The 21,226-nt window shown below is 41.8% G+C and overlaps 1 protein-coding gene across 4 annotated transcripts in view; it reads left to right on the top strand.

The window, feature by feature from the left end:
* Nucleotides 1–2,848: 2,848 nt before the first annotated feature.
* STRBP (spermatid perinuclear RNA binding protein) overlaps nt 2,849–21,226 on the top strand; it is a 136,575-nt gene continuing 118,197 nt past the window's right edge. For 2 of the 4 annotated variants that reach the window (XM_081803564.1, XM_081803561.1), the window contains exon 1: nt 2,849–3,005. The gene's annotated coding sequence lies outside the window, so the exon portion shown is untranslated. Of the gene's footprint in view, nt 3,024–21,226 lie in introns of all 4 variants that reach the window. The other 2 variants (XM_081803562.1, XM_081803563.1) reach the window with 2 other exon arrangements.

Here is a 21,226-nt window from a genome sequence, read left to right as displayed (position 1 = left end):
ATAAAAAGAGGTGTATTTACTTTATATTGTTAAGTAAAAAAAAATCAAAACTGAAGGTATACTATAATCTCCCTTTGTAAAAGTTATATATATTTATATGCACAGGACAAATTTGGAGCAATAAATGTAATATTAATATTATATGTAATTAATATGAATATGATTACTATCACTAGGTGGGATTATGAGGTAAAAACACTTTTTTTCTAAAACATCTATTTGATTTAAAAAAATGTATCTAATATATCCAGAAAAAGCAAAAATATAGAGACAGAATAGATTAGTGGTTGCCTGTGGCTGGGAGTGGGAATGGGATTAACAGTAAATGGGTCTGAGGGATTTTATGGGGCATCCATAAATGTTCTAAAACTGACATACTGATGTTGCATCGCTTGGTAACATTACTAAAAATCCTTGATCTGTGCTCTTGAAATGCATGAGTTTTAGGATATGTAAACATACCTCAATAACATTTAAAAATGTGGTATATATATATTTATTTTAGTTATATATATGATTCTTAAATAATTAAAGCAATGCAGAAGTATTCAAAGTGCCCATCCCCACCCCTAGCTCTACTTTCGAGGAATAACAGTAGTAGTTGGTGTTTAACCCTTTCTAGCCTTTTTCTATGCAAAATCCAAGTATAACACACACATCATAGACATGTAATTTTTTGCAGTTTTCTTCTCTCTCTGGACATATACTGTAGGACATGAAAAAGTTAGTGGTAACTGCCCTGGGATGTGGGATTAGGGGTAGAGGGAGTAGAGTGAGAGGCACACTTGAAATTTTTAGTTTCTTTACTTTTATATCATTTGCATGTTTTTTGGTCAGGAATGTTTGGAGTTATAAACCCAATAAAGATATTGAAATAAGTGACACCAATGAATGTTTAATGCTCTGCAGTCTACCTACTTAAAACAATTTAGAAATTGAGCTAATGCCAGGCACTATACTGAGTGCCTGAGATATACTGCCTCATTGAATCCTTATAACGAGGTATGCAGTATTACGGTCCCACTTGACAGATGAGTTAACTAAGACCTAGAGAGACTGATTTTCCAAGGTCGCACAGCTAGTGTGCACAGAACCCAGACCTTTACACAGCAGCGGCTCTTCTCCTCCAAGCAGATTCATGTTCTTCTTGGAAAGCCCAGCTTTAATGACCTCATTGCATGTGTATGTGCAGTCCTCCCTGTGCAGTCCTCCCTAACCCAATCAAGTCCTCAAGGTGCTTACAGTCCAGGGATGTGACAAACAATTACAATCTAGTGCTATAAGAGTACATGGTTTAATGAGCTGTATGCAAAGCGCAGGAATTTAGACAATGTGTCTGAAGCAGCCAAAGAAGTTTTGAGAGAATACATTCCGAGTTGACTAAGAACCCCGAGGAGTCTTCCAGGAGGGTAAAGAAAGGTGAGGGTGATAGGAGGTGGGGACAGGGTGTAGAAAGGGATTTAGGGCCTAGCTCCTGGCTCAGGCAGCTCAGAAGTGTTACAGGCTCTGGCAACTACAGTGCTGAAGTTCAGTGTAGCCGGAGCGTCAAGTTGGCCAGAAGGAGGGGCAAAGGGAAGGGCATGCACCTTGAAACTTAAGGCCAGATCACCAAAACTTTTTAGAGTTAGAGTATTCAAACTTTATCTTGCAAATGAAGCAGAGCTGTTAAAACATTTGAATCTGGCATGTTACAAAACTGGGAAGAGGCCCAGAAGGGGTTGTTATGGGAGATCCCTCCTGGACCTCCAGCTCTCCAAATCCTACTGCTGGGTGGTCTGGTTGTTTCCCACCCCAGACTGGGAATTCCTTTAGGGCAAGGACCTTGTCTCATTCACTTGTGCAGCCTAACACCCAGCACAGCACCTGGCATGCAGCAGATACTTAGTAAGGGGCCGAACTGGCTGGCAGAATGCGGTACCAAAAAGTAAAACTTAATTTCTTCCTTAGCACTGCCCAGAGAGGTGTTCAGCCAAAATCTGACACAACAATAAGGAGGTCAGAGAGGTCCTGGCCTCAAACTCAATCCCAGGTAGGTCCATTGGGTGGGAAAAGGAGAGGTGGTTGCTGATTAAGCTGCAACTTCTGTTCCGTGCCTGCTATGTGCTGAGAGAATTCACACCTATTGTCTTTTTGCATCTCTCCAACAGCTTCTAAATCGTAATTATTGTCCTAGTTTCCCTACCATAAAACTGACGATCAGAATGGTTCTCTAATTTGGTCAAGGTCACACAGCTGTTAAGTGTAGCAGGGGCGGAGGCTGGGAGAGAACCTCTTACCAAGTCAAAGCCCACTGGCCACTCCGTCCTCCACCTGGGGAGGCGTTGAGCAGCCTACTCCGCTGCTTAGCCTCTGGGGCTGGGGGGGGCCACTCTCCACTGGGGCGCGGGGTCGGAGAGGCCGGCTCGCAGTGGCATCCGGGAGCCGCTCCCAGATTCGGAAGTTACGAAGTTTCCGTGCATTTCGCTTGCCTCTCTGCGCAGCTCGTCCCCGCTCCGCAGCAGTTACGCTGTTAGCGCAGCGGGGCTCAGGTGCTGCAGCGGGCGGGGGCCCGGCGCCGGGAGAAAGGCGGGGACGCAGCTTACGTAAGCGTTCGCTCGCAGGTGCATGCGGCCTCCACCAGCCTGTGGTCCCTGCGCGCTCCCAGGTGCGCAGTTGGCGCAGGCGGCGGCGCGGCCCGGCGCCGGCGGGCGCCGGCCGGCGCTCTCAGGTACGGCAGAGCGCGCGTGAAGGGGGCGCGCGGCGAGCGAGGGGGCGGGCTTTCCGTTCCCCAGCAGCCGCGGGCCCGCCCCCCGTATCGGCCAATGGGCGCGCTGGGCGGTGTCACGTGCTCGCCGCCGCCGCCGCCGCCGCCGCCGAAGCGGAGACCGGAGCCGCGAGCGCCACCAGGGCAGCAGCCGCCGCAGCCGCCGCCGCTGGGCTGAGGAGCCAGAGACGCGGGCGGACGAGGTGGCGGCGGCGGCGGAGCGGGAGCGGGGACCGGGCGCGGGCAGAGCGCGGCGGTGCGGGTAGGCTGCGGCGGCGGGGTAGGCGCCTGCGCGGCGGGCCGTCCCGGGCGGGCGGCGGTTGAGGCGGCGGTTGAGGCGGTTGGCGGAGCCGGCCCGGGCCCCGCATTGTTTGTTGTGCGTCCTTAGCAGCGGCGGCGGCGGCCCCGGCGGCCCCGGCGGAGAACAGGGAGCAATCCCGGCCCCCGTGGCTCTGGCATTGTGGCCGCCGCTGCGGTGCCCCGGCCGCTTCGGGCAAGGGCAGCGGGCAGCCTTCCTCACCTTCGGGGGGACGGGGTCCCGGCCCCGAGTGAGGGGAGGGCGTGGGCAGCGTGGGGGGACCCGGCGCCCTGGGTCTCGGTAGGATGGAGGGCGAGGGGCTCCGGGCAGGTGTTGGAGGACGTTGGGGGCAGGGGCTGGGAGCGAGGCTTGGGGGGCTGGCGGAGGGTGTGGGCAGACTTGGGGGAGAATGAAGGGTGGAGGGATCCGGCCCAACGGAGCGGGAGGGCCTTCGGGCAGGTTCGGGGGCCCAGTGGGGCCAGGGCGAGTGCGAGAGGGATGGAGGACATTCAGGCGGGTGGGGGGCAGTCTGTGGGGGTTCGGGAGGGTGTGAGGGAGGCTTTGGGGAGGGTAGAGGCGAGCGTGATGGGAATGGAAGGAGGAAATTAGGGACTCGAGGGAGGAGTGGAAGAAGCGGATGTCCCGGTCGGGGCTGCGTGTTAGGGGCAGGGAGTGGGGGCAGATTTAAGGAAGGCCACCGGACAAATGTGAAGGGAAATGTGGAGGAAGATGTGCAGGTAGGGGGAAGTGTGGTGGGGAGAGAGGGACGGAGGTGTCTAGGGGTCTCTGGAGTGATGGTGAGGGAAATGGAGGTTTGCAGGGAGGTGTGTGTGAGGGTAGGCCCAGAGGCTTCAGGAGACCTGTGAAGGATGTGAGGACTGTGTCTGGTCAGGAGGTGTGTAGGGAAGACAAGAAGGAAGCAGGAGAGTGTTGAGGCTGGACACGTGGGACATGCGAAGGGAGGGCATGTTGTTGGAGGGGGGGAGAAGACAGGTGTCTCACTGGTGAGTGGTGCTCAGGGGAGAACAGTATGGGGGGGGGCAGGAAGGTGATTGGAGCAGGGCCAGAGTTTGAGAGAAGTGAGGACAGTGGAGTAGGATGACGGGGATGGACAGGAGGTATGCAGGGTATTTAGCGGGTAGCAGATGTGAGTGAAATGGAGCGTGTTCTTGTGGGAGGTATAGATGTAGGTAGGGGAAGTAAAAATGTAGGTGGGGAAGCAGCAAGATAGGAAACTTTGGGGTTGGGGAGACACTGCAGAGGACAGGTGGAGTGGAGTATGTGTGAGGTAGAGGGCCAAAGGTGTAGGGGGTGAGGGAAATGTTCTTGGAGTGGCAGGTGAAGTATGAAAACAGATGGAAGGAAATGTTTTGGGGGCAGAAGTGTGGAGGGAAGTTAGGGAGAAGAAGGGGTGGGGGGGTGGTACGTGTGTGAAGGGAAATCAGTAGAGGGAGGTAGGAGGGGATAGGTTGGAAGGGGAAGGATGCAGGTCTGGAGTACATACAGTGTGTAGAGGGAGGGAAGCATAGCTTGGGGGTGCTAGATTTTGTCTGGTAGAGAAGTGGATGGGCAGGAAAGAGAGGGAAGAATGGGGGGAAACAGGATATTTTTGGGTAGAGGACGTAGAAGAATGCATAGTATATAATGGGGTAAAAGAAGGGCAAGGTAGGGAGGTGTGTGGATGTGTCTGTGACTAGAAAGGGATAGGTTGTGTATTGGATTGGGGTGGTGGTAGGGGAAGCACGTTGTCCAGGTTTAGGGGCAGGAAATGACTATTCAGGTTTGAGAGAGTTAGGAAAACAGGTTGCTTAAAAGAGAATGGAAGGAGCAGGAGCAGGGTGCTGAAGAGTGGGGAGAGACTGGAAAACTTTGAGTCTTGAGAGATTAAAGGGGTTCAAAAATTTTAGGTCACTGGAAATAAAAGAAAAGGCAGAGTGCAGAAGTTGAAAAAACAAAAACCAAAACAAACTAAAGAGAGGGGATTACATTCTGTACGTAGAACTGAAGAATGTGTGTAGTGTGTGTATGTGGATCCTGGAATGATATTAATGAAAAATGGAGGACATTAAACCCTGTACATATTTGGAAGTTCATGCCTCTAGGATCAGAAAAATCAAGAAGCCTGATTTTAGTTCCAGAACTCTGTGAATGGGGAAGGGATAAGGGAGAGCTGAGTAGTACACACTCCCAAGTTTGGAGGAGGTATGTGGTGGGATATTGTCCTAGTGCATTGCACTGACAAATGTGCAGATGGAAGAGCCATACAGGGTTGTGTGGAGTGCACCACAAGTGAATAGAAATAGGATTGCAGCAGGTGCAGGGCAGATGCCTTTGTGAAGATAACTGCGAGAGAGCAGGGCCCAGTGTCTGTAGCATTCAAAGGCTGTATCAGGGAGGAAGGGATACCTTGGTGCAGTGTCTCAGCTACCCTGGTGCTTTTTGGGTAATGGGGCAGTTTTCAGGCTTTGAGTGATGTAATATCTGAGTCCCATGCTAGAGGCAGACAGAGGTAATGTACATCCAGCTCCTAAAAGTGGCAGGAATGGAGATCTGCGATTCTTTAACTCTCTTTCAAGGTTGCAAATAACTGATCCTAGGTTGTTGGCTTTTTCTGCCAAATAGTTCAAGTAAAATTTGGTTGGAGGCTTTTGGATTTTCTGGTATTTTGATTTGAGTTAGTGAGTGTAGTGTTAGCTTTATTGAGGAAAGACTTTTGGGGTTGTGTGGACATACAGCCAATCAGCTTGCCAGACACAGGAAATAACCTTCAGGGGTTTGAGCACAGATATTTCAGTGCAGGTCTCATTCAGTGTTCTGTGGCTTGTGTTAGATTCTTTGGGATTTGGAAGGATTAAGGAAACTGCTTTGAGACTGCCTTAGTAAGCAGGGTTTTCTAGAATCTTGGAAAAACGATTTCCCTTTTGACAGTTGAAAATTCAGTCTTGTCAGATTTTGCAAAAAAATTATTTCATCATGTTGCAGAAATAACTTCAATTATCACTTTGTGGGTTTCATGTAGTGTGTAATGTAGTACCTAGTATGATTTCAAATAAAAGGTCTGCTTTGATACCTTGGGAAGCTTTCTGGTTTGATTAGTTTTCTCCTTTTGTCAGTTTAGGAAGTATCTTAATGCGGCCATTGTAAGTTCAAATAATAAGTTTGAGTGGAAGTGGGAATCTTGCCTAAACATAATGAGGGCTTAGCAGAACAACACATTTTAAGTAATCTGAATCTGTAAATATAAATATTTAAAAAATAAACTGGGAGCTAATCATTTTTAAAATCCAAATTTAGGGGCTCCCGGGTGGCTCAGATGGTTAAGCATCTGCCTTTGGCTCAGGTCATGATCCCAGGGTCCTGGGATCGAGCCCCACGTCAGGCTCCCCACTTAGTGGGGAGCCTTCTTGTTCCTCTCCCTCTGCCATTCCCTCCACTTGTGCTCTCTGGCTCTCTCTGTCAAATAAATAAATAAAATCTTAAAAAAAAAAAATCCAGATTTAAAGTGCATCATGAAGGCAACAAAATAATGTTTTGAAGGCATTGCTATAAGATTTTATTTTGGAGGGAAAGGTTTTTCAAGCATAATATGCCTTTCATTGAAATTCTTTGCAGTATTTTGAGATTTGATATACGTGTAGGATATGTTATAAGGAGCATGTTTGGCCCCTTTGGCTCCCTGGCAGAGAATTTGAGCAGTAGGATATAAGATGAATAGAGTGACCTTTGAAAATTCTCTCCAATATGGCTATTGTTTCCTCCTTGCATTTTTTAAGTCTATTGTGTTAGTTCATTTTATTGATTTGGGGCAAGCAGTATTTTCTTGCTCAGAATATTCAATTCTGGCACAGTGTTCTGATTATATGTATTGTTCCGTGAAGTTCTATGGTTTGTGATAGTTAATAGGCACTTGAAAATATTGTCCTAAGTTTATGAACCAAGGAAAGCAGGTTATTTAGACTTTGTAGGCTAAATAATTGGGTCTGGTTTTATTTTCACTGGTGACTTGCTGGACAAGATACTTAATCCCTTTGTGCTTGTTTTCCTCCAGAAACCTGACTCTGTCTACCTCCCATGAGAATTGAGATGGTTTATATAAAACAAGTATAAGTCTTTCAGGAAGATTAGAACTATGTAAATATGGGGATAGGTGTTATTTCCTTAACTCCTTTTTTCTTTTTATTTTGGTCAAATAATAATTGGTGCTTCAGAATTTGGCAGTAGGTGGGTTAATTTATAGTGAGAAACTTGGATAGAGATGAAACTTCTCTGAATGTCAGAGATGTCTGCAAATTGAAGTTTGTTCATTCTTTGCTCTACTGTCTCCTTATCTTTTCTGGCTCATTTCTGTAGTTGAGTGTTGATGCCGATTTGAATTCTTGAGTATGAGCAGAAGATTGTGACATTCTGCATTGTGGCTATAGCCTGACATCGCTTCTAAGCATGATTTTCCAGAGATGAGCACTTCTCTCACTCAGTGAATTCACTTCCTAAATCAGGAATAATAAATACATTTTCCTGTGTATTTTGCAGAAAATCAACTAATTCTAAGTGACTTGAACAGAAAAATAGAGCTATCCCTCTTCTAGTGGCATTAAACTTCCTCCTTTAGATTTATTGAATACTTTTTCCTTTTTAAAATTTTAGTTCTCAAATACCCATCCTTTTGACATTTCCAAGCCTATTGACAGGTTATGCGCTGTTTGAGGAGGAATGATATTTAAATGCTTTTAAAATGTTTATTAGTTGTAAAAAGCCTCTAGATGTTGGTTATGATTGACATTGCAAAAATGTAAATAGTAAGACATTTTAGACATTAATTTGCTTGAGCTTGGTAATACCCAGCCCTGATAGTTGTCTTTTGTGCTAGCTGATCTTTTTTTTTCCTTTTGAAGATTTTATTTTATTTTAAAGATTTATTTATTTTGGGGGGGGAGGGGCGGAAGGAAAGGGAGAGAGAATCTCAGACTCCCCAGTGAGTGCGAAGCCCAACATGGGGCTCAGTCTCAGGACCCTGAGATCATGACCTGAGCTAAAACCAAGAGTTGGATGCCCAACTGACCGAGCCAGTCAGGCTCCCCTTTAAAGATTTGATTTTTGGGGCACCTGGGTGGCTCAGTCGTTAGGTGTCTGGGATTGGGCCCCGCATCGGGCTCCTTGCTCAGTGGGAAGCCTCCTTCTCCCTCTCCCACTCCCCCTGCTGTTTTCCCTCTCTCGCTGTGTCTCTCTCTGTCAAATAAATAAATAAAATCTTAAAAAAAAAAAAAAAGATTTGATTTTTAAGTAATCTCCATACCCAACGTGGGGCTCAAACCCACAACCCCAAGATCAAGAGCCACTCGCTCCACCAGCTGAGCCAGCCAGGCGCCCAGCTGATCTAGTCTTAATAGTTTACTCTCTTATATAACAAGTTTGGACCTCCATTACCCGTCTTACTGCTCTTATTGTTTTCATTTGTTTTGCATAGATCTTCTTATTGGAAAATTGGTTGTTTTTTAAAATTTGTTCAGCTGTATAAAAAGTGTTTCTGACAGGTAATTATGAGAGGCTTCATAATCCAGTCTAATTTTAGAAAACTTTATGGGGAAATGTAAGTTAAATTTATATGTCAGTTAAAACAGAAAAGAATGAAGTGATGAGGCCAGATTAGTGGTGATATAAATATTTAAATGGTTTAAGCCTGAAAGATCTGCAAGTCTGTAACTTTTAGGTCTTGCATTGAATAATGAGGTAACCACATGACCTGATTTGTCACTTTCATGCCTAATTTGATGTATTTCTTGTTTTAAGGGTCCTTGAAATACATCATTTTTGAGAAGTATGGTGTCTGTCTCACAAAAGACATTCCATATATGTGTGTTGCTGAGTAAATGAATGCCATCCTAAATTTTAGTTATTTGATATTAAAATTCTCTTAACTTCTGACATAACTAACGCTGTGTCGAACATCTACTTTCTTGAGTTAACTTTAGCACAACTCGAAAGGGTATAGTTGATTATATCAATAATAAAATCACAGCCTTGCATTGTGTGACTTCATGGTTCATTTCCATTTGAAGAGTGAGAATTCTGCAGCAGGTTGTGTAATAAATTCTGAGGCGTTTCTGGGTCATGGATAAGATGTAGTTTCTTACTGCACCTGCAGAATTTCCTGTTCTTTGCAGTTTTCCAGGTACCAGGACTTTTCACGATACCCTATTAGGCAGATCAGCATTTTGTTAAAAATTGAATTTAACCATATTAATACTATTGATGTAAGGCAAATAGTAATTGTCCTGAAAGACCCTGTTTAGATTTTTTTTTTTTTTAATTATGCTTACCTGTCCTACCAGTTTAATTCAACAAACATGCATTGACTTTTGGCTCAAAGGCACGTTTTGTGCCAGACCTAAGATTTCTTAGTAGGGCTCTATAATACTGTTTTCAGTAAAGAATAGATCCTTCCCTAGATAGATTGGCCCTTAATGTGCAAATGGAGTCTATAACTTTGGTTACCTAGGTAGTGACCTGGTAAAGAGGTGGTTTGTTTCTAACAGTTAAGATGGAGGCAGTTTATTCTTACGATGTTTATAATTCCAAGTAAATATAAAACTCAGGGGCACCTGAGTGGCTCAGTCGTTAAGCGTCTGCCTTCGGCTCAGGCCATGATCCCAGGGTCCTGGGATTGAGCCCCGCATCGGGCTCCCTGCTTGGTGGGAAGTCTGCTTCTCCCTCTCCCACTCCCCCTGCTTCTCCCTCTCCCACTCCCCCTGCTGTGTTCCCTCTCTCGCTGTGTCTCTTTCTGTCAAATAAATAAATAAAATCTTTAAAAAAAAAAAACTCAAACATTGCATCTAATCATAGGCTTTTGTACAACTTAGACAAACTACATTTTTACATAATGAAGTATAGGGTACTGGGTAGCTCTTGTCTTAACTCTGGACAATTCAGTTTTAGTTAGCAAAGCTAGTGAACTAGAGAGGAAAGGTGTTACAATTTTGATAATATAGGTTAGCAGCTGGAGAGAATAACATTTGGAACCCTTGTTATGTATATTTTCAGTTGTTTTTGAAGCAAGCTGTAAATAAACTTTTAATGTCAAGGTTAGTATGGAAGAACAGATATCAAACATATTAGTGATGAGGCTTTTAAAAAGATGGTATCTTAAAGATAATTATTAACTGTGATGCTCTTTGATATGCCAGCTTTGTGGTAAATGTTGTGGAGTTACACAAAATTGGCTTTTGAGGGGCACCTGGCTGGCTTAGTGGATAGAGCATGTGACTCTTGATCGCAGGGTTGTTAAGTTCCAGCCCCATGTTGGGTGTAGAGATTACTTAAAAAATAAAATCTTCAAAACTGACTTTGGTCAGTATTATTGTTTGGTAGTGTTCTTTATTTCTAGCGCTCAGGGTTCACATACCTGGACTTTGGTCCCTGTGGGAGTATAATGTGGGTGAACAGGAGAGTGTTACGTTTAGAGAAATAGAGGCACAGAGTTGACTCTAGAGCAGAGATAGGCAGACTTTCAGAACACCCTTTCAGAGGTTCCTGTTGGTTCCCAAATTTGGCCAGGAAGGTTGATGGCTGGGCAAATTTGAAATCTTCTTTTAGTCAAGTCTTTTCAAGGACTGCCTGCAGTAATGTGCGGCCTTCCTAGGAAATTTGGGGCCCCAGGATGATGCAGTAGTAATGAATTTGAAGAAAAGGGCTAGCACTAGGTTATTCCTAGAGATGATCCTGTGTGCAACCTTGACTGCTGTATTGGGTAGTACAATGTTGTTGACACCAGAAGACTTGGCTTTGAGGTCTGATCCTGTTATTTACTAGTTGTAGTTCTCTCTCCTCATGTATAAAATTGGAATAAAACCCCTAAATTACAGTTACAGTGAGGATTAAAGAAGAAAAGAAAACTGTTTGTAAGCTCTGAAGCACATAACATTTTTTTTTGAAGGGAGGACTGAAGAAGAAATTAAGGGCACACTTTGTAGTAATGAGAAAAATTTGACTCAGAAGCACCTGGATTTTTATTTTTTTTACCATGGCATGTTCAAATGTACATGAAAGAGAACAGTACAATGAACTTTCATGTACCCGTCAACTAGCTTCAACAATTACCAGTATTTTGCTGCTTTTGTTTCATCTACCCCTCACAATTACTTTCTGTTGTTTTTGTTGGAATATTTACAGTAAATCTTAGACATCATATACTTTCATCCATAAATACTTCAGTATGTATTTCTAATAGATAGGAACCTAAAAAAAGATATAACCACAAAAATCTTAACTGTCTAAAGTAACTATAATTCCTTATCTAATGCTCAGGAGGAGCTGGATTTGAAACATAGCTCTACCACTCACCAGCTTTGTGTGTTAATCAAATTACTTGCTCTCTCTGAGCTTCTGGTTCCTTATCTGTAACATAAAGATAATACCTCATGAAGTTATTTTGAGCTTAAATGAAATAACATATAAAAGGCCTAACATGAATGTTAGTAAATCGCCCAGCCTCTCTTCTGAGCTTCCTATGGCATGTGAATTAGGATTATGGGCTGCCCTCCTTCCTTCTTTAGTATCACAAAGAATAATAGTGCTCTGGAATTACTGCCCACTAAGCTAGTGAAATTTCTCTTCATTGGGCTGTTTGACTCTTCTGGTGAAATTCTATAGCAGTTGAAATCATGTCTGTTCTCCCCCTCTCTCCTGCAACATTATTATTCTCCTGTCTAGTGGCTCATTCTAGTCAGCATACACATGCTGTTATTTCATCTATTTTTTTTAAACAACCCTTTCTTGACCATGCTGTTTCTTGTAGATGCAACCCAATTTCTCAACTTCTTGAAAAAGTTGTTCCTACTCATCTTCAGTTCTGTTCTCTCCTCAACCTACAATAATGAGACTTTCAACCTAATTACTCTACTGAAACTGCTCTTGTTGAAACCACCAAGTTTCTTACTTCACCCATTAGCAGCGTTTGGTGCAGTGGATGTCTCCTTCCTTGAAATACTTTCTGCTCTGGTTTCTGGGATACCATATGCTGTTGGTTTTCCTCCTATCTCCTTGGCTTCTCCCTTGTTGGGTCTTCTTCATAACTACTAACCTCTTAATATTGGACCACCTGGGATCTCTGCTCTTTATTCTCATTCCCCTGGTGATTTCATCCAATCTTACGGCTTTAATACTGTGTATATGCTGATGATTTTCAAATTCTTATCTCTGAAACTCCAGACTTGTATGTCCTACTGCCTGTATTGACACCTCCACTTACATATTTTATTGGCATCTCAAACTAAACTTGTTGCAAACCAAACTCCTGATCTTTACCCTGCCCCCTCTTTCATCCGCCCCTCTTGTGGTGTTCCATGTTTGAGTAAATAGCAACTTTCTCCATCTTTCTAGTTGCTCAGGCCAAAAGAGTTGTCCTTGACTCTCTCTCACATGCTACATCTGACCCATCAGGAAATCTTGCCAGTTCTACCTTCAAAATATAGCCAGATTCTGACCGTTTTTCATCACCTCTACTGATTTAAGTTTACATCAGTTTTTTGAATTATTGCAGTAGCCCTTTTTCCTCTTGCCCCTTCATATTCTGTTCTCAATACCATAGCAAGAATGATCCTTTTAAAAAGGTAAGTCAGAGGGCGCCTGGGTGGCTCAGTTGGTTAAGCGACTGCCTTCGGCTCAGGTCATGATCCTGGAGTCCCGGGATCGAGTCCCGCATCGGGCTCCCTGCTCGGCGGGGAGTCTGCTTCTCCCTCTGACCCTCCCTCCTCTCATGTGCTCTCTCTATCTCATTCTCTCTCTCAAATAAATAAATAAAAAAAAAATTAAAAAAATCTTTAATAAAAAAAAAAAAAAGGTAAGTCAGATTTTGTCTCTTTCTGGTCAGAACCCTTTGGTGATTCCCTGTCTTGCTTGGAATAAAAAGCTAAGTCCTGTCAAGGTCTTATGTGCTCAGATACCCTTTTCTTTCCTCTGACCTCATCTCTTACTTTTTGCTTATTCCATTCTGGCCATAGTGGCCTTCTTGCTGTTTCTTTGATGCGCCAGGCATATATTCCTGTCTTAGGTCCTTTGCACTTGCTGTTTGCCCTGCCTAGAATGCTGTTACTCAGATATATGATTGCTCCATCTTTGTCAGGTCTTTGTGCATATCTGCCCTTTCTGGTGAAGCCTTCCCTTTCTACCCTGTTAAAATGGCAGCTCCTCCATTTCTGGCCCTCTCCAGCCTTCCTTTTCCACCTTCTTTTTCTCATTACCACTTAAACCATTTAACTTATATTTTACTTATTTTGTGTATTGCCCTTTTACCTTTACTGGAGTAAGAGCTCCATAAAGGTAAGGATTAATATTGGTTTTGTATTCTGTAGATTCTAAGCATCTAGAACAGTGCCTGGCACTAAGTAGGTCGTTGACTATTTGTTGACTGAATTATTCTTTTATTAGTTGTAGTCTGTTATTTGGTAAAGGTGCTATAGTTGGAATTTCAGTTTTTCCTATGGAATACTATGTACCTTGAAGTCTTTATGATGTGTTTTTCTTCTTAATGAGTATCCTTTCATAGGACTGCTGTTGGTTTTATTATTAATTCATCATAATTTTGAATATTATGCACTGCTAGTTGGGTGGGGAGGATACAAGAATAAAGTATACATAGACCCTGACCTTCAAGAGCGTAGGATAGATGATGGTGTGTGTGTGTGTGTGTTTTAAAGGTAAGACCTTAGATAAAATGGTCCAGGAATTCAGAAGAGCAAGAAATTATTTCTAGCTAAGGGAGATAAGGGAGAGACTTTAGAGAGGATGTGATATGTACATCTGTACTGAGCCACGGAAAACAAGTAGGATTAGATGAGAAAATAGGGAAGAGAATTACATATGGAGGAAACTGTGTTAGCAAAATAAGAATGCTCAAGATTTTTTTTGAGAAAGAATAAGTGGTTCAGTAGTTAAAGGTGAGGGAATATCAAAGGAATTGGTAAGAGCGTAAGTTTGGAGAAGAATGTTGGAGCCACGGATGGAAGGCCTTGAATGCAAGGGTGAGGAACTCAGACTTTACTTTGTTGACAGTGAGGCTTCAGTGAAAGGTTTTTGAGCAAGAGTGGAGGGATGGTATTATTAGGGCTATATTTTTGAATTTGATAACTTTATGTGAAAAGAGAGGCTGAAATGCATACATTGATTATGACGTTGTTGTACTAGTTTGAAGGAAAAAAGGGCTAAAAGTAGTGGAAAGGGTATAGAAGGGATGCCTTGAAACTGGTGAAACTTGGTAACTGGTTGTGAGGGCTGAGTGACAAGTCTACGAGTTTTAAGCCCGGTTGATTGGGCCGGCTAGGGTGCCCTGAAGAGAAGTAGGGAATCCAACAGAAGTGGCATCAGGAGGCAAGTTTAGTTTAGTTTCGGTATTGAGTTTGCCAGTGTGGTGGTGACATTCAGGTGATGATTGTTTTGATAAAAAAGAAAATTAGGAATGTTTAGAAAGGATGTGCATCTGTGGCTTTATGCTTTCATTTTGATACTAACTGCCAGAAAGAGAAGACTTGATTTTGAATCTGTTACTGAGGTCTGAATCTAGATAATTGATTTGGAAAACTTCTGATAAGGCATCCAGACTTCTTTTGATTTGTAAGTGTCTCCACTTGTTTCACTAAGTTTGTTAGATAAGGTGCTCTAGGTTGTAAAGCACTTCATGTATTCTCAGCAGTTTGTTACAACTTAGATGTCATCCTTTGAGCTTTCCTTTACTGCTTCATGGGCTTTGGGTATCTAAACTGTGTCTGTCCCATCCTTTTGCAAACAACAGATGAGGGGCACCTGGGTGGCTCAGTTGGTTAAGCATCTGTTTTTGGCTCCGGTCATGATCCCAGGGTCCTGGGATCCAGCCCACATCTGGCTCCCTGCTCAGTGGGGAGCCTGCTTCTCCCTCTCCTTCTGCCCCCCTCCCTCTCCCTCCTCCCCCGCTGGTGTGCTCTCTCTCGCTCTGCTCTCTCTCAAATAAATAAAATATTAAAAAACAAAACAACAGATCAGAGTTCCCAACTAGTCACCTCCATCACTTTGTTGAGATCCTGTTGAGTTAACAGGTTTGCATGATCATGCCAACCCCGACCTCCTTACCCTAAGGATTTAGAAGCACATTGGAGGAAGGCAAGCCTTCCACCCTAATTAATGGTAGTTAAGGTGTTAGTTGCCAAAACATGTCTTTAACAACCTACACTTAACAAAATACCAGAAGATACTAGAGGATTTAGCTTCTTTTCTAGGCATAGTCAAGAACAGAATAAGATTCCTTGAGATTATAACCTTTTCAGAGGCTTGTAGCAGTTTTTAGTCTGAAGGTCATTTATAGGAAAAAAGACATATTTGCAAAATAATTTTGATTAATGTATATAATTTTTATTTATAGGCTATCTAATGATGCATTATATTTATATTTTTATACTTAATGCATTTTTAATAGTTGGATAAAAAGACATCATTGAGTTTATTATTTAAAAACTTGTCGTTCACCAGCTTGTTTTATCATGGTGACCTTGAGCTTACCACATTAGTCATCTCTGAATTAAGTCTTTTCCTTTGTGCTTAGATCATAATGTCAGTGAATAAGATTTTGGCACTGTCATTATAGGATCTGTTTTTGTTTCCAGTAAATAGGAGTCAGTAGGACCCAATTACCCTGAAATGAGAAGATTTTCCTATATAGGATAACACATATTCAGCTCAGCGGACGTGTGGTGGCTTTTAGTTTGTCAGGTTTAGCATATATTGTAGTTAAACTTTTTTTTTTTAATCTAGGTAATTTTATTTCACATAATTGGTTTGCCAAGAATATAAAGTATAGCATCTTGTGAGAAACCTTTGAGGTTCTTTTAGCCCTGCTTTGTTCTTTGACAGATGAAGAATTCAGGATATATCCTGAGTAGTTAAGGGACTTTTCCAGAATCACACAAATAGCTAGTGGCGTAGTTGGGGTGAGAGGTGGATTTCTCGACCTCCAGGCTTGGGCTCCTTCCACTATGTCAGGCTGCTGCTTTAGAAATGTGGACCAGAAAACCTCGAATAAACTCAGTTTAACTGGTCACATTACTGGCATCTAATGATGTTCAGTAGGAATAATTATGGTACTTTTTTCCTCTTTCCCTCTGAAAATTAATTTTTTTTAAATTAACCATTTCAAACTGAAGAGTTCAGTGGCATTCAGTACATTCACATTGTCTAGGAACCACGACCCTCTCTAGTTCCAAAACATTCCCATCACTCCAAAGTGAATGAAACTCCTGACCCATTACGCAGTTTGAAAAATTTTTAAGCAATTAAAATAAAAATCTTTAAACAATTAAAATAAAAGTCTTTTCTATGACGAGGTTGACAATAGCAGGTTTCATATTAGTGGTCACTCCTAGTGCTTTGCTACCTGTCTCTGGTTTGCCAGTGAGAAATAAAGTGAATCCTCTTTATGTTAATTAGTAGTGGATGTATTACACTTACAAACAATGGCAACATTAAAAAAGTGTCAGACACATAATGATTAACAATACTAATAGTAGGTATGCATTATGCATATTATCTCTGATCTTCACACTAGCCTTTTAAAGTAGTTGCTCTTGTTCAGAAAAGGAAATGGAGGCTTGGGGCACCTGGGTGGCTCTGCTCAGTCAGTTGAGCGTCTGAGGTCGTGATCCCAGGGCCCTGCGATTGAGCCCTACGTTGGGCTCCCAGCTCAGTGGAGATCCTGCTTCTCCCTCTACCCCTCCGCCTGCTCGTGCACTCGCTCGCTCTCAAATAAAATCTTAGGAAAAAAAAAAAAAAAGAAAACGGAGGCTTGTTGAGTAAGTTTGGAATCACTTAATTGGTAAGTTTTGGACCTGGGATTCAAATCCATGTCTATTTGGTTCCAAGAGTTGGGTGTTCACTAAATTTGGGAGTAGACAGGCAAAAAGCAACAAATGGAAGGGCTCATCTTGTATGGGGGACCTGGTACTCCTTTAGCAGGACAGTGTGTAGGGGAAGGGGGATTGAGTTTGCTGGTTGCAGTACAGCCACTTTCTCCTGACCACTTGTGATCTGTATTCCATATGAGAAAAGCAAAGTATGAAATAACCTTTGGAACTCTCTAATGGACATTATAAGCAATTAGAAGAAATTGTAGCTTCTGAGATTTTGTGTTTTGAAATTCTTTCTTTCCCTGATCATTTTAAAATCATAAGTTAATTTGCTGAGTAGTTAATAGTAGTCTTAACAGTATCGGAACTTGATTGATTTCCCATTTTAAGATACTTTTAAGAAGTATCTTAGATAAGATACTTCACTTTCAATGAAGAGTAACTCAAATTGTGTGTGTTGAAGGGTTTTGTAATTATACTTTTGCCCCAATTAAGAAAACCCTTCCTTTTAGCTTTTTTAAAGTTTGAAAGAACTTTAATAGGCCAGTTTTCAGTCTGTCTTCTTAAAGTGGCTAGTAAGTCACCTAGTAAACCTTGTCATTTTTCTTTTTTTCTCCTTCCTTTTTTTTAAGATTTTATTTTTTAAGTGATCTGTACACCCAGTCTGGTGCTCAAACCCACAACCCCGAGATTAAGAGTCACATGCTCTACTGACTGAGCCAGTCAGGCGCCCCCTTTGCCATATTTCTACTGTGTTTTGAATGACTAACTTCTCCTGGAGTAATTTGCTTCACTATGCTAGGTTAGGCTAAAAGGGATGGTAACGTAAAAGATAGCTTCCTGGCTACTTAGACAAATGAGATTGATTGATTTTTAAAGGTTTTTTATTTATTTATTTGACAGAGCACAAGCAGGGGTAGCAGCAGAGGGAGAGGGAGAAGCAGGCTCCCTGCTGAGCAAGAAGCCCATGTGGGGCTCTATCCCAGGACCCTGAGATCCTGACCTGAGCTGAAGGCAGTTGCTTAACCAACTGAGCCACCCAGGCGCCCTGACAAAAGAGATTTTTTTTTTAGATTCTGTGAGAATAGCAGGAATGTAAGCTATACAGCAGCCATTTGAAATGTCCTGAGTTTAAGTGTATTGATAGTTATCCAAAGAAGTATAGATTTTTGACAGTGACCTTGTGACTTTTGCTAATATCTAAATAGTAGGTACTTCCATAAATGGATTTCAGGCTTTTAAAAATTTTATTTAAAAATTTTAAAATGCCCTTGTAACTTGACTCAAACATTACACATTATTTTTCTGTTTTGACCTAGAGATGAGGTTTTATTCACTCTGGAACCAGCCAAAATATGTTGTAAAGAACACAGGCCTTGGAGTTGGTCAGATTTATTTTCAAATCCTTTCTCTGCCACTTACTACATGTAAGACCTTCTTTCACCTTTTAAAAATGAATATAATATCTGACAATTGTGTAGAATAGGATTAGAGGGTAATGTCTCACAGGGCTCAGCACAGTGTCTGGCACATACTAATAAATCGTGTTCAGTTTGTAGCTGTTGCAGGAAGAAGTCTTAAATTTTGGTAGCCTAGACAAATATCAGTGTATGCAAATAGGGTAAAACCTTGTCTCCTAATGTACACTGTCCTGCAATCAATACATTTCTTCTTGGATTTTTTGTTTCTTTGTGTGTTGAAGTGCCATGTGTCAGTTTTCAGTAGTTCCTGTAGCTTGCTCTTCTTTTCTCAGAAATGCTTGGCAAAGATCTCCATTGATTATTGTATAATTTGCCTCAAAGACTAGATGGTGCTTCCTATAGAGGTTAATGATGAGGCATTTGCTTCCCATAGCAATCCTTCAGTTAGGTATTCCTGTGCTGCATGCTAACAGGTTCTTACCACCTTCAGAGGTGTCTGCTGGCAGAATGCCCAAGCTTTTGTCAAAGAAGGAAGCTCTGGTTGCCTGGAATGAAAGGAGTACAGAGTGCCTGCTTAGTGTTTATAGTATATTTTATGATAATTATTAATATTAAAGCATGAAGAGCTATATCCTGGTCTATAAATTTTACTCATTACTTCCCCATTATTTGTATCGCTTCTCTTATTCTGTTCAGAAAAGGATACAGAGGACCTTTTTACTCTAAAACTGTGGGGTTGAAGTTGTGATGAATCACAATCCAAGAATATTAGCTATGGAGGGGACTTTGGAGATCAGTTAGACTAACCCTCTTATCTTGTAGATGAGAAAACTGGCTGTGAGAAGTTGTGACTTGCTCAAGGACACAATAAGCGACAGGTTTGATTTCCAGTCTAGGGTTATGAAGCTAACCTGGTAGAGTGGAGAGAGCACTGGACTTTGGAGTCACACAGTCCTGGTTCTGAGTCCCGATTCCACCATTTATTAACTGTGTGACCTTTGACAAGTACGTCTGAGTTTCTTTGCTGCTCTGTTATATGCTTGCAGGGTTGTGAGGATTTGAGATAATTTAAGTAAAGTGTAGTGCCTGGCATATGTTACGGGCTCAGTAAATGCTGTCTGTTATGTTGTACTGTTTTTCTTGATTACTTAAAACAGGTCATATGGTTAAGTGATTATTCTTTATGAAATGGGAATCAATGAGAACGGTTGATGTTTTTGCCAAATCCTTTCACTGAAAATCTAAGTAGTTGTTCATTGTAGGAGGACTGCTTACTGCAAAATGAGTGCAAAACATTCATCAAGAGCTTAGTGAATACTGCTCCAAGTTGTACAGTGTTGACATGGTTCTTTTCTGGGAAATTTTTGCATTTCTCAAGTGAAACGGAGCTAGTGTGAGGAACATCCAAATCAGCGTAAATTTAGTTAGGCCAGCCTAACCCAGTAATTTTAAACTCAGTAGTACTTTATACTCTTCAAAAATTATTGAGGACCCCAAAGATCCCTTGTTTATGTGTTCTATCTGTTGATATTTGGATTTTTAGAAATTAGATAAAATTTACATATTTGTTCATTTAAAAATAGTAACCATTGTATGTTAATACAAATTATATACAAATATGTGTATAAATATATATTTTAAGATTTTAGGTTTCTAATTTTTTGTTTCAAATTATAAAAGTGTAGTACATGTCAATTAAAATAATATAGAATCAAAGTAAAAATGAAATTATTTCATTCCTGTCATACACACATTCCACCCCTGCAGTCAACAATTTAGCGTGTATTCTTTCATAACTATTTTTATGCAGTTATAAATTCTCTCTCTCTTTCATACTGCAGATGTTGTTTGGTGACCTACTTTAAAAAAAAAAGTTGTATATATTTTGGACGTACAACATGATGTTTTGATATACACACACCTAGTGAATGGTTACAACAGTCAACCTAATTAACATCTCCATTTCTCATATAGTTACGTGTGTGTGTGTTGGGGGGAGGTGAGAGCACCTAAAATCTACTCCGATCAAATTTCCAGTATCCATACAGTATTATTAACTATAGCTATCATGGTTTACAGTAGATGTCTAGACTTACTCATCCTACATAAGTACAACTATACCCATTGACCAGTATCTACCTATTTCACCCACTTCCTACAAATGATAGGTTTTTTATGTAAAATAACTTTTTCTTTTTTTTAAAGATTTTATTTATTTGACAGAGAGAGAGAGAACAAAAGCAGGGGGAGTGGCAGGGAGAGGGAGAAGCAGTCTCCCCGCAGAGCAGGGGGAGCCCGATGTGGGACTCGATCCCAGGACCCCGGGATCAATGACCTGAGCCGAAGGCAGTCACTCAACCAACTGAGCCACCCAGGCGCCCGTAAAATAACTTTTCAACAACAAAAAAATTTAGTGAGATGAGTGGCATTGCTTTACATTTTTGTAAATCTCATTAATGTGTAGCTTAATAGAAGACAGCTGGGTTCTGATAGCTGCTGCTGCATTTAGCCTGTTGGGTTATTTTGTTCTGGTTGAAGTGTATAAAGAAGAAAATTAGGCTTCACAAGATTTGCAGTTGGAAAAGGGGAGGAGTATTTTAATAGCCTTTTCAGATAATTGTGGATATTCTTTGATACTATCTGAAAACTTGACAAATGGTAGTTTCTTGAAGGAATCTGAAGCCAGATCAGTGAACTTTTCATATTCTGTTACATTAAAATCCAATAGTCTGTTGCATTTCGAATGGATCTTTTATCCATACATGATTTCATAATATCCTGTGTTGGTCATTTGGAAAGTGTTGGTTCACTGAATTATGTTGAGCTTCCAAATGTGACACATTTCATTATATATCTTTACACATTATGTAGTCTCTGGAAAGCTACATTCATGAGAGGGAGT

This window comes from Leptonychotes weddellii, chromosome 14 (assembly GCF_054177405.1).
Source record: "Leptonychotes weddellii isolate Sample4059 chromosome 14, ASM5417740v2, whole genome shotgun sequence".
Taxonomy (NCBI): Eukaryota; Metazoa; Chordata; class Mammalia; order Carnivora; family Phocidae; genus Leptonychotes; species Leptonychotes weddellii.
The sequence above is the reverse complement of the archived record's forward strand: the minus strand, read 5'-3'. Positions and strand labels throughout refer to the sequence as shown.